The sequence below is a fragment of the Propithecus coquereli genome, unplaced genomic scaffold (assembly GCF_000956105.1).
Source record: "Propithecus coquereli isolate 6110/MARCELLA unplaced genomic scaffold, Pcoq_1.0 Scaffold222, whole genome shotgun sequence".
Classification (NCBI taxonomy): domain Eukaryota; kingdom Metazoa; phylum Chordata; class Mammalia; order Primates; family Indriidae; genus Propithecus; species Propithecus coquereli.
The window spans coordinates 1,149,576-1,162,912 of NW_012147412.1; the positions used below are offsets into that span (position 1 = coordinate 1,149,576).

The following is a 13,337-nucleotide window of genomic DNA, read 5'->3' on the forward strand; positions in this document are numbered from 1 at the left end:
AGTAGTGCTGAAGGCACTTTTAGGCTAAAAATAAGAGCAGAGGCTGCACTGCTCAGAGGGCCAAGTCTGCACGCTGGCTTTATTTATTGTCGCTTATTTATTAGATTCCAAATGATGTTTAACCAGGAATCATATGGCAGTGATCTTTGATTACTTATGCGGCTAATGGCTGAACATATATTATTATTGCCATTTATTCAGCCCTGCTCAGTGTACCGGGTGCTTCCCTCTGAAGAAGGCACAAGGAAAGGGGCCAGGAGGATAGAGAAGTGGATTGGCAGGTGGCCCTGTAGACCAGGTGAGGGGCTCCACCAGGAGAGTTTTTTTTAAAGGACCAACCCTTGGAAATAGAAGGAGTTGGGGTGGGAGTGGAAAGAATATCCTAAAAGAGAAAGAAGAGTTTGAGATGAGAATTGGGGATTTAGAGCCCGAAATGTCTAGCCTTATAATGATAGCAACATTTATTATTTATTATGTGCCAGGCACTCAGCTAAATGCCATTCAAAATGCTTTAATCCTACCACCACCTCCATTTTACAGATGGGGAAGCTGAGGCTCAGAGAAGTTGAATAACTTACCCAAGGCCACACAGCTGGTGGGAGTCGAGTCGGCGTTCAGATACAAACACTATCTGCCTCTGGAGGGACCCCGTACCCCTTATGCTGCCCTGCCCTACTTCAGAGCCAGGTCCTCTTTTGGTTAAGCTTAACTTTTTGAGTAAACAGCCTAAGAAAAGAATGGAAAATGTGGTGCCCAGGAGCCTGCGACAGAGTGTGGAGGTGGAACTCTTCCTTCCCTGGCTCTTTCCCTGGAGCTTTGTAACCCCCTGGGGGTGAGCTGCCAGTGGTCCCTGGGGCACAGCCCACCCAGGGCCACCTAATACAAACCTGGGGCAGGCCACTTAGGGTGGACAGGTCATGCGAGATTGAGGGTGATGAGTACGCAGGACCCCCTGCCTATGCCTGCAGAGCGTGGCAGCCAGGGCGTCTGCCTGGGGCTGTGCGGGGAGGCCCTGCTGGCCCCAGAGCACCAGGATTCACACCTGAGGGGAACAGGGACCCTCCTCACAGGGAGGACTCCTCTCATTGGCCTTTCCCTGCCCACTCCCCACACACTCCCACATCTCCCCCATCTTTGGTCTTTCTCCGCTTCATCTTCCCAGGAGAAAGCTCACGCTCCTTTCTGAAGCCTTTGTAGACCTGCTATGGACAGTCTGCATGGCTTCATCTTTCCACATCACTTCCCTATCCCCGTCCCCACCCCCTAAGCACTCACTGCTGTACATTCTGTACTGTGGACACCCGGGAGTGCTCAGAACACCCTTGCCTTCAGGTTGCTGACCTGTGCTCCCTCTGCCTGGAATACTCCTCTTCTCACCTCTGCTGCCCGGCAGGATTGTACTCATCATTCAAAGCCTTGCTTGTATGTGGCCTCCTCCTCCAAGAAAACTTCTCAGGTGGTCCTTTCTGTGCCCACTCAAAATGGGTCTTTCCCTTCGCAGTACACCCATGCATGGTGTGGGTGACTGTGCCTTCAGCCCTCGCCCCATGTGGTGTGAGTTTCAGCATCGGTCTCTCAGTGCAAAGACCATGTCTCATTGCCTCTCATTCCCCCCTGCCTTGCTCCTAGTAGGCATCCAGTAAACAGTGGCCGCGTGAATGCACGAATGACTCATTCCTATCCTGCGCTGCCGCGGAAAAGGCATTTGTTCCACCCGGGGCCGCATACCCACTGGCTTTGAAAATGGGGACATTGGGGCAGGAAACAGGGACTAAATGAGCCAAGTTACACATCCTGAAATAGGACAGCAAGGAGCCTGGAACATGCTGGATGGGGATGGGGAGGAGGGAAGCTAAGCTGTTAACCAGCTGTTGGTCTCTGAGATTGGAAAGGAGGAGAAAGACACCTTGGCCAGGTACAAAGGGAGGATTTCAGGCGCTCTCTCCAGGGCCCCCCTCCTCCCTGTAACACCAGCGTTGAGTCTCTGGCCTTTTCAGTTGTAGCAAAATACATCGTGTGCAGCATTTGACCTTTAGGAAGATCGTATGTGCGTGGCCCAGCATCACAGGGCTTCCCGGCACGGGGAGGACCACCCACAACAGGGTGGGCCGGCCTCAGGCCTCTCCGCTGTCGTACCCCATCCCTAGGGGCCTTTCCCTTATCTCTGAGACACAGCCAGTGGCTGCCTGGGGTTTGGCCCAATGCCAGGGGACTCAAAGAGGAGACCCTCAGACAATTGCAGAAAGGGATCGGAGAGAGGAAGGAAGAATAGAGAGAGATTAGGGGAGGGGCCGGGGGTGACCAGGAAAGCTCAGGGCACAGGAGGGAAGCATGGGACAAGGGGGAGTCCCTGGCTTTGCAAACTGTTGCGTTTGCATGCGTCACACCTCTCTGGGTCTCAGTTTTCTCCCGCCAGGGTCTCCAAGGTCCCGCCCGCCTGATGGTCTGTGTCTCTGTGTGGTTCCTCTTCTCTTGAGGCCACAACAGGTGCACTTCAGCCTCCCTGCTCTCCTCCTCTGTTGTTTCCTTTTCCCTCCCTCTCTTCCTTTCGCCTAAGTATTTACTATCCACCTGGGTCTAGATTATCCCCTGATTAAGTGCCATTTGGCTGTTGGCTGCCTGTTCACTCAGTTTTATAGACACATCCAGCGAGGCGCAGAGGCCAAGGCCTGATTTTGGAGAGGGAGGGTAATGAGAACAGAGAGCAGCAGCGGCCCACTTAGATTGGATTTTAATAAAGTTTCCAGCTAACCTAAATCATCCCCATCACAGGCGGCCCAGCAACCGCTGAGTGTGTGGGTCAGCTCGAAGCTGCCTCCCCCGGCTGGGGACAAGCAAGAAATGGCAGAATTGGGACTGGGGAGGGGACAGAAGGTGGGGGCCCTGTTGGAGAGGAAGCGGAGTCTCAAACCAGGGGTCCCCTTGATGGCAAGGGTAGGTAAAGGCTCTCTGAGGGGAAGCGTAATGCCTGCTCTTTCAGCAGCTGTTAATTAGTTGCGGATGATGAGATAATTCATAAAAATTAGCAGTGATTTCCTTCATTGTGTTAATATCACAGGGCAATAAAACTGCTGTTAAGGATGACTTTTCTCAGCATCAAGGAACAGGATGTCAAGGAAAAAACAGCCCTCCACAAGAGTGCAGAAAGGAAAAAAGGAAAACAGAGCTGGTGAGGCAGTGACAGGGGGAGTGATTTCCAAGCCTTGGCTGGAATCATCGGGAAGAAGTCAAATTGAAATGCAAATCCTGGTGTCTGTCAGAGCACTGGCTGGGAAGAAATGCATTTGGTGGTGTCACCTTGGTGGCGGCAGGCAGGCTCCCTGCTGCACAGTGGAAGGCAAGATGGCGGCAACCAGAGGCTGAGGCTACTGCGTCCATGGACAGGGAGTTGGCCTGGGCCCGCAGGAACATTCTTTAAAAGGGCAAACACCCCAAACACCCTTGCTTATTTGGCCAGTGGCACGGTCTGGCCTTGACCCCCTCCACCTGCAACTCCTGATGCTTTTCTGTTCTCTCACCAAGTTCTGCCTACGTCTGTTTCTTGACTGTGCCAAGAACCTTCTTGATTTAGGGCCTTAGCCATGCTATTCCCCCCACTCTGGCCAATTCCTATTTATCCCTTAGGTACAATATCATTTCTGAAGATAAACATTCCTTGAACTCTATTCCCAGTGCCTGGCACAGTCCCCATGTTATATATGGGGAGTGAGGATTGAATGGATAAATGGTCTGTTCCCTGCTTAAACCCTTCCCTAAGCCCACATTGCCTATGGGATGAGGTCCAAACTCAGCTGCATATAGTACTCTATGTGATCTAGCCCCTGCCTCCCTCACCAGCCACACCTCCATTGACCCTTCCAACTCTGTGCTCTTCTGGAAGCTCCCGGCACATGCCACACTTTGCCACCACTGTTAACCACACCCGGGCTTTTGTTCGAAATGTCTGCCTGGTCAATCCTGACTAATTCTCTAAAACTCAATTTAAGTGCCATGTTCTCCACGATGTGGTCCCTGACACTGTTCTCTCCCTCTTACGATCACACCCTCCCGCAACATCATGCCTCGTAAAGACCTTTAATGTACCAGATTGGCTTATGGATCTTTCCTGAACTTGCTGTGCTCAATTGAGAGCATTGATTAACACAAGTGGGTACTCTATAAATTGCTGTGTGAAAAAATGAATGAGTGAGTGAGTGTAAAGTTCAAAAAAATGGTTTTAGGAACTCTTCAATAATCCAGGCCTCTGGATAATGTTGGCTTAGGGGAGATGATGAGAAGTAAACAGATCTGTTTGAAGTTGAATTTACCAGTCTTGGTAGGATATAGGATGTGGAGGAGGAAGGAAAACTCAAGAATGGCCAACTCTATTGCCAACTTGTTTGGGTGACTTAAAAAAAAAAAAAAAGAAAGAAAGAAAGAATGACCAACGAGGTAGCCAGGTGTATCGTTTATTAAGAAGGGGAAGAAGGGAAGAGGAGCAACCTTAGGGTTGGGGTGGGGAGACCAAGAATTCCGTTTGTGGGCGTGGTGATCTGCACCTGTCGAGTTTAGCCTGGGCATCATGGTGAGACACTGTCCAAGAAAAATTCCCATTTGGCAAATTTGGTTAAATTTGAGATGCTGGTAAGACATCCAAGTAGACATGCTAGGGAGTCAAATGGGCATAAGATGTTAGGCCCCAGAAGAGTCTCAGATGGAGACATAAACAGGAGAGTGATTGGCACATACGTGGTATTCAGGGCCACGTGACCAGGCAGTCTCTTAGGGAGACACTGTGTGGAGAATGGTGTGGAGGGCCCAGGACTGAGCAACCTAAACACTTTCTCAAAAAAAGAAAGGTGATCAAAGACTCTTGGGCCATTTTGCAAAATAGAAATAGTCCAATAAACTCATAATAAACTGTAAGGCTAAGGTATATACCAAACTTAACCAACCAAAAGATTTTAACCAGCAGGAAACAGTTGAAAGCTATGAATTTTGTGTCTGGGGGACATATTGGCCAATGATGGTAGGCTGGCCCTAGAAAAGTAGAGAATGGTCTTGAGAGAGCGGAATGTCTTTGGGTAGACCAGCTGACACCTTGCTGTGCCAGTGCGGCCTCACACCCTGTCCTAGAGAAAGTCACTGTAAGCCCTGGCGTGTCTGTTTGCTAAGCTAGGAAATGTTATCTCTGTTGATGCGTTGGAAGATTCTCAAGGGATAAAGCTTGAACACAGACTTGCAAATAAGCACAGAACATTTCCAGATCATTCATACTTTTTAACAAGTCTTTTTTTTTTTCCGAGAAGAAAACAAAGTGAAACAAATGGAATATGCATTTGATTTAATTGCTGGTCAATTGATCCGATCATTCATTCATACTCTACTACTGTGAACAAACCCAGGTTCAAGGTTAAGAAGAAAAAGAGTGATAGTATTTGATCCCTGACCTCTAAGAGCTTGTGGAGACAATACTAACACATATGAAAAAATTGAGTGACAGTGCAAGACAATTTAATAACTGTAGCAAGGCAAAACATATTTAAGTGTCCAGTGCATGGTGCAGACAATAAATATGTGGTACAAGAGTCTAGAAGCAGAAGAACGCACCCTCTGTGTATTGCAGTAGTCAAGGAAAGTTTTTCTAGGCTCACCTGATCCAGTGATTTATCTTGGAAGGGTGAATAAAGGGTGCTTTGTAAGGCGTAAAGGAAGTCCGAGGGAATGGAAGGGGACCTCTGAGGCCACACTTCTGCCGACGATGACGTTTAGATCTGCTGCCATCTGTCGGTGAGTGCGGAAAGGAGCCCGGAGCATAGTCCTCAGGTAGTGAAAAGGAAAGGTGCTGAGAAGAGCCAGGAGTTGGCATCTCCCTCTCTGGGACAAGTGAGCTTTTTAGTCTAGTTCATTGTCATTAACAATATGGTCCTCAGACCAGCAGCATTGGCATCGTCTAGGAGACGTACGCAAATGCAGAATCTCAACTCCTACCCCAGACCTACCAAATCGGTGTCTGCATTTTCACCAAATGCCCAGGTGCTTCTCATGCTCATCGAAGTCTGGGAAACACAGGTCTAGCCCTGGCGATGTAGGACCCTTCTGGGAGACTTCCCAGGCCCTCCTCTCTGGAGATTCTGATTGGTGGGACTAGGACGAGACCTGGAATTTTTGTTTTTAATGATACCCCCGGATGATGCCTGCCATCAGACAGGCTTTGAAAGTTCTGCTTTAGACTGTTCCATAGCTGTGCCCCCATCCCTGGGTCAGGCCAGCATCCTCACCATGCGTACATCTGGCCATACACACACACTCTTTTCTCTGTTGAAATCATTCTTTGAAGACCAAACGGGATTTTCTCTGTCTTCATCCTCTTGTTCCTCATTCACATCTTTTCCGCAGTTGCAATTCTGACTTCCTCTTTTGAAGCTCTCTCTTTATCTTGGTTTCCACTAGACTACAGGTTTCTCTCTCAGTTCTTCTCTTACTGCTAATTGCTCCTTCCTTGTTTCTTTTTCTGACTGTTCTTCCTTAAACTCTTTGCTTTTCCCGTTCCCTTTCTAGGCAGTCTTGTCCCCTCCGTGGCTGTAATTACTGTCTCTATGTAAACGGTTTCCAAATCGTCTGCAGCCTCCCTCTCTCAAGTCCAGCTGTGTGTGGGAGGTTTCACGCGTGTGATAACGTGCGTGGATCTACTCAGGCTGGGGATCAGTAATGCTGCTCTCAGAGGCACAAGAATGTGAGCTTCAGAGCCAAACCCACTTGGATTCGAATCCTGCTCTCCACTTGTCAGCTTGGGTAAATTAATTTACTTTTGAGTCTCAGTTTACCTCTAAAGCAAGATAAATTATATCTTCTTCAGAGGATTATTTCGGAGACCAAATGGGATAATGTAAAAAATGCATGGCACATAATAAATGTTGGTTTCTTTTTTAAAAAAATATTTTTCATGATACCTTTATCAAACTGAGCCCAATTCCTTGTCCTCATCCTATGTTTATTTAATGCTGTGTCTTTGCTCATACTCTTCCCCCTGCTTGGAATACCCAATTTTGCTGTCTTTCAAGGCCAAACTCTGTTACTGCCTCAGCCACGAAGTTTATGATCAACCCAACCCCAAATCAGCTTTCATACAAATTCCTGTACCTTTTTAACGGTGACTCTGATGGCACCTAAATCACTTTCTACCTTGTATTAGAATTATATAAACACATGATATCTTCCCTGCAAGACTAAAAGCTCTATATAGGCTGAGCTTGTGACCTTATAATAGTTTTATTCCCCAAGGGGCCTAGTACAGTTCCTGTGTACCATGCCAGGGAAGCTCCAATGTCCTGCTGGTGGTGGATGGGCTGCATCCCCTTTATACGTGAAAGCTAGCACAGTGCCCTCCATTATATATGCGAATAGACAGGAGCAGCGATGTGGAGAATCAAAACAGCAGACTGCCCCAGCATTATGGCTGTTGGCTTTGGAAAGCATTTCGGTATTTCTGCTTCAGATTTACCTTGCTGAGTATGTTTTATTGGCGCATATTAATATGAGTTTGCATTCCATGAGCATACACCATCTGGAAACTGAAGAAGGTGAGCCACGAGCAGTGGGAGAAGCTAGTTTAGGATTTTCAGTTGTCCAGGGATAATTCCTAAAGTACATCATTAACCCCAACACAACTATGAGTTGGCTGTTGTGTTATTACTCCTCTTTTAGCTTTCTCTCATCAAAACTCTTTGGTAACAATTAGTCAAGGGCATGCTAATCACCTGTCATTGATATAAAATACTTCTGGTGTTGGAGCAGAAGCACTGTGTTTTGATTGATGCCAGACTATTATAATAATGATACCTTACATTTGTATAATGATTAGTAATTTATAAAGAGCTCTAATATGTTGTTTAATTTTATCTGCTTGACACTCTGAAGTAAATAAACTAGGTCTCATGATCCCATTTGACAGATGTGGAAGCCAAGGCTCAGAGAAGAGAAGTGACTTCCCTAGGCTCTGTTCGCTAGAAACAGGCAGAGCCAGACACCACAGACAGCCTCGGTCTTTTCACTCTTGGGTCCCAGTTCTTTTTCCACTTTACCATGCTCCTTTAATGAACCTCCAATTCTTCAAGATGTTTATTATTCACTTGCAGAATCTCCAAGTGATTTTTTTCTTTTTCATTGTTTTTGACTTCTGCTGAAATTCTTTATTTTCATCTATTAATATTTTTGTGTATTTTACTCCCATTTTTTGGAACAAATTTATCATATTTAAAGTCCTTGTCTATTAACTCTGCTGTATGGATCACCTGTAGGTCTGTTTCTATTGTCTGTTTTTTTTTCCCCCTTTTGGATTTTGGTTATATGGTTCTATCTTTGGATATGCCTAATAATTTGTTTATTGAATGCTATTGTACATGCTGTGACCTTCCTCAAGAGAGGATTTACTCTGTGCTAGGCAGCGTGAAACCAATTATCTTACCCAATTAAAGACTGAACTGAGTCGTAGATGGGTTGTGTTTTGGTAAGATTTAGTTTACCTCTGGCTCACCCCTCTCCCTGAGTGTAGCCATTCATTGAGAGCCTGGTGTGTTTACTGGGCCTACTCCATGGCGGGTCCTGAATTCCAGTGTTGCTCTGCAGTACCTCAAGGTGGCCAGAAAAACTCTCTACTTAGTAGAGGCTTCCTGCTGAGGTGTTTTGGCCTTCTCCTCCATTCAACTTCAGAATTCTGTAAATGATGTAAGAGGAAAACTGGCCATATGTGTGAGGACGGTCAAGTTCCTAATTTTTTTCTCTCTAGTCCTAGGACTGCCAGAGGTTCTGCTGCCTTCTTTGTCCCCTACCAGCAGTAGTTCTCTTGTCTCTACAAAGCCTGGATACACAGCCTCTAATCCTATGCTCAGCAATGACAAATCCCTCCAGGTTAGAAGCAATTACAGAACATTAGCTCACCTCTCTGCACTTCCCCCTCTCTGTAATGGTATCCCCTCTGATCCTTCCTGTTCCAGCGAGTGTACGGTGCCTTCAAACAGATGGATGTTGTATTCTATCTAGCATTTCTGGTTGTTCCCAGTGGAAGTATTGATCTCTTACAAACCATCCCACCCTACCCGGAAGTGGAAGTCAGATGCTTATTACTAACATTGAAAAGCCACAGGAGGCCGGGCGTGGTGGCTCACGCCTGTAATCCTAGCACTCTTGGGAGGCTGAGGCGGGCGGATCGTTTGAGCTCAGGAGTTCAAGACCAGCCTGAGCAAGAGCAAGACCCCGTTTCTACTAAAAAAATAGAAAGAAATTGGCTGGACAACTAAAAATATATAGAAAGAAAATTAGCCGGGCATGGTGGCACATGCCTGTAGTCCCAGCTACTCGGGGGGCTGAGGCAGAAGGATCACTTGAGCCCAGGAGTTTGAGGTTGCTGTGAGCTAGGCTGACGCCACGGCACTCACTCTAGCCACGGCAAAAAAGCAAGACTCTGTCTCAAAAAAAAAAAAAAGCCACAGGATTACAAAGGCAATTCTTATCTGGGGGTCTTGGTAGGTGGCCCAGCCAACTCGTTTCCTAGAGTCGCTGGGCTGCCCAGCCAGGAAGAAGGCAGGGAAATGGATGGCAGTGTTAACTGCGTGCCCAGGAGGAAGGCATTCATTAGGCTGAGGAATGAGTGTTCCACAAGCTCAGGAGGCCTCGATACTCCATCAGGTTTCTAATGATTTTGTCAGAGTGTTAATCCCCCGGGTGAGCAGCAGCATTTTGATATCAGCAAACAGATTGTGTTTCAGCACAGATAACCAATATGGAGTCCTGCATGAGAGCCGAAAATGATTCATCACATTTTAATGGGGTTGAGAGAGGCTAGTCAAGGATGATTTACATCAGAAAAAGGATGATGGTGCGCAGAGGGGGCGTGGGATGTGGGAGAGACATCAGGCATGGGACTGGCCCGTATGTGTGCCAGAGTGGAGTGTGCTTATGCATGTGGCGTGAAAGAAAGGGAAACTGTATACACAAAGAGTGTTATGGGGACATTCGCTTCCATGGCAGAACCCTTTCTGAATGCCCAGTCTGGACTAGGTCCTGGGAATACAGAAATAAAGAAGATGAAAGTCTGACCTTTCAAGGCCTCACAGTCTGATGGTGGAGGCTGATGCGTAAACAAGATGGTTAGTAACAGCAGTCCTAGATGCTGGGCTGGAAGAAGGCCCCTGCTGCATTGGGAGCACAGAGCTGGAACAGGGCTTGGGTGGGCCAGGAAATGCCTGAGCCAATCTCTAAAGTGAGCCAGGTGGATGGGGCAGAGGGCATTCCAGGCAGAGGGAACAGGTTGAGGAACTGTGCTGCTACAATATTGAGATAACACGCACATGATTCTACAGAAACGGGGAGTTGCCATTGCCCCTGCCATGGCCTTGGGCAAACCTTCACTACCTGCCTCCCACCTCTCCTTACACTTTTCTACCTGTTGAGCTCATGTTTTCTTCCTAAAATACAGACCTGGCTATTGCTGTTCACAGCCCAGGAACTTCCTGGGTTTTTCTTGTTTATAAAACAAAGTACTAACTCCTTAGCGTGCATTAAGCCCTTCCTTGATCTGACCGTGCCTCTCTCCTTTCCTTCATCACGTTCCTCTATGCCCTCCCAACAATGCTCTGCACCCCCATTCTGGTCTTACCTGACCACTTGCTGTTCCTGTAGACCCAGCACTGTCCTGCCCCCGTGGCTTTGTTCATTCACGGCATTCCTCCTGCCCAAAAGGGCCTTCCCTGCCATCTTCACCTGATGAACGTCTTAAGACCTGGCTCACATATCACCTCCTTTCTAGAAACTTCCCGGACAGAATGAATCATTTCTTTTCTGAGTTACCTAGTAGTTTCCCCCTCTGCCAAAATAAATTACACTCTGTGTGTCTCATGGCTGTTTGTGTGTCTGTTGGTAGCTGCCCCACCCCCACCCCCAACCCCACCCCCCAGGGCGAACTCGTTGAAGGCAGGAGAACACCCTTTTCATCTCTCTGGTCTCTATCACAGCTCCTTTGGCGGCTTGTGCATTCCCAGAGCTCGATAAATATTTATTGATCAAATGAATAAACGAGTATTGAATGGGCTTTCCACGTGTTTTGCTCCAGGTGTCTCTTATTGTAATTAAAGGTTTTTTTTGGTAAATCAATTTCAGGCAAAAAGCAACATAAATTTTATGTGAGGTTTGAGAAGGATGGTAAAAGTGATTTATGGTTGGCTTGATTCGTGCAAACAGGTTAGGAAAACGCTCAGAGTCAGCTTCTGCCTGCCCCTCCCATCACCCCAGACCCTAAATGCAGAAGCACAGCTGCCCTCGGCAGTCTGGCCGAGGCCTGGTGGTCCTCAGCCCACTCCCCACCCTCCTGATGCGTGAGTGGCTTTAGTGTGCAGTGTTGGAGTACTGGAAGAAAATGCTCACTCCTGAGTGTGTTGAGGTATTTATGTGTAGCATTCACACAGAATGTCCTGCAGCTGTGTTAGAGAATGATCTTTCTGTGTGAGCTTGTGCTCTTAGGCACATTTGCACAGTGGTGATGGCTTTTTGCTTGTCCACATTTTCTCACTGCAAGCCTTGGAAAGCACACACGGGGTTCAAACCTGTGACCTTGGCCTTCTGGTCTCATGCTCCTGCCAGCAGAGCCAGCCGAGCCCACTGGCTGCAGGAGGAACAGGCTACGCCAATCTCTTTTTTTATTTCAAGAGTGAAGTCGAGCATGGGCAGCCAGGCAGTCAGGCCAGGGCCCCACTTGTCATGAATTGGATGTCCGGAAACAGGAGTTCAGCCCGCAGGTGAGAACACCACCTAAGCGTCCAAGATGGGTCCCCAAGGGGCCATTTCTCCCAAATGGGGACAGCAGCCCTGGGACCTGTGGCTTTCGCTTTCTGATGACTTTGCATCAACGGCCGGGTGCCTCGTCCCTCACCCTCCCCACCAGCCAGAGTTCCCAAGGCCCAGATTTAACTTTCTCTTATTTTAGTTTCAGGCCATTTCTTCTTTTAATGGTGTCCCAAGCTGCCTGAAATAATTCTTGCCCTTCTTTTATGTGGCTCTGTCTTGCATATTTATGGGAAGTTATCATGTCCTCGTAGGCCCTGGTTCTCTGGATTCCACATATTATGTTCATTTAACCTCCCTTTATAGGTCAAGACTTCTAATTCCTTTAATCATTTTTACTGCCTTTCTTTGTATTCAGTCTCCCTCCTTGGCTTCTTTTTAGAACAAGAAGGCCCAAACTTCAGAGTGTGTTTCAAGAATGTCCTGAATATGGGAGCAGTCAGGGACCCCTGTTTGGGGGACTCTGCTCCTTTCCCTCTGATGAAGCTCTCGTGGGATTCTCGCTCTACCTTGGTATCTGCTGCTTTCCAAGTCATCCACCCTAAACTTCACCTTCTCGTGGAACGGTCTCATTCTCACTACGGCCCAATCCTCAGGCTTGGGATGGACGCTTAGGAGACATTGAGAGCTCGGAAGTTAACGTTGGCAAGGAGGAGGGGACCAAGAGGCACCGAGCACCTGTGACGTGACAGTTTGCTTCATGTGTATTATTTCAGTGAGCTCTTGCGTAATCTTACGGAGATGCATGTTATCGTCCCCTCTTTGCAGTTAAGACAACTGAGGCTCAACATTGTTAAATAACTTTCTCAAGCACCTACAGTTAATAAATGTCACATCTAGATTTGAACACAGGCTGTGAGATGACCCCCCAAATCTTTTCTACTCTATGCAGCCTCCATTAAAGAAAGTGGGAGAGAGGGTTTTGCAGCAGGAGCAGCATAACTCAAAGCAGCACTCAGGCAAGGACTCTAACGCTTCCCTCATCCCCACTGAACCCAGATCCTGGGGACCGGTGGCTTCCTTCTGGCATAGCTTGATATTTGAAAAAACTCACTTGCTGTGGTCCAAACGCCTCTCCTTGCATCCTGAACTCAGCTTATTTCCTGCCTTGTGTGCAGGTGGGTCCTGTGCCTGCCGATCCCCTGCCAGTGGCCTTAAGGGGTATGCTGGGGTTACTGCCATACTATTCCCCACTCCTAAGCTGGATGGAGAGCATTCTCCCGCTTAGAGCCTGGGAATTTTCCCCCTGGTTGATGTTGCCCCAGTCCTTTCCTGCTCCCCATTAGGGCTGCGGTGAGAGGTATCCTCCCGTGATGCACGTGTGGCTGCATTAGGCTGGACGTGGGCCCTCTATGGGTGGCCTCCCATCCCATCTCTCCCTGTGCCCAGCCAGGCAGCAGTGGGGGACATGACAGCTGCTGGGCTCAGTAAGGCAGAGTAGCCAAGTGTCACTGGTACACAGCATGACAGCTGTCTTCCTTGCCACTTGTCGGGGGGCAGAGAGGCATCTACCACTGGGC

At 48.0% G+C, this 13,337-nt stretch overlaps 1 protein-coding gene across 1 annotated transcript in view; it reads left to right on the forward strand.

The window, feature by feature from the left end:
- The window catches only part of GRIK4 (glutamate receptor, ionotropic, kainate 4), a 307,922-nt gene that overhangs the window by 20,252 nt on the left and 274,333 nt on the right, over positions 1-13,337 (forward strand). The gene's annotated exons all lie outside the window — the stretch shown is intronic.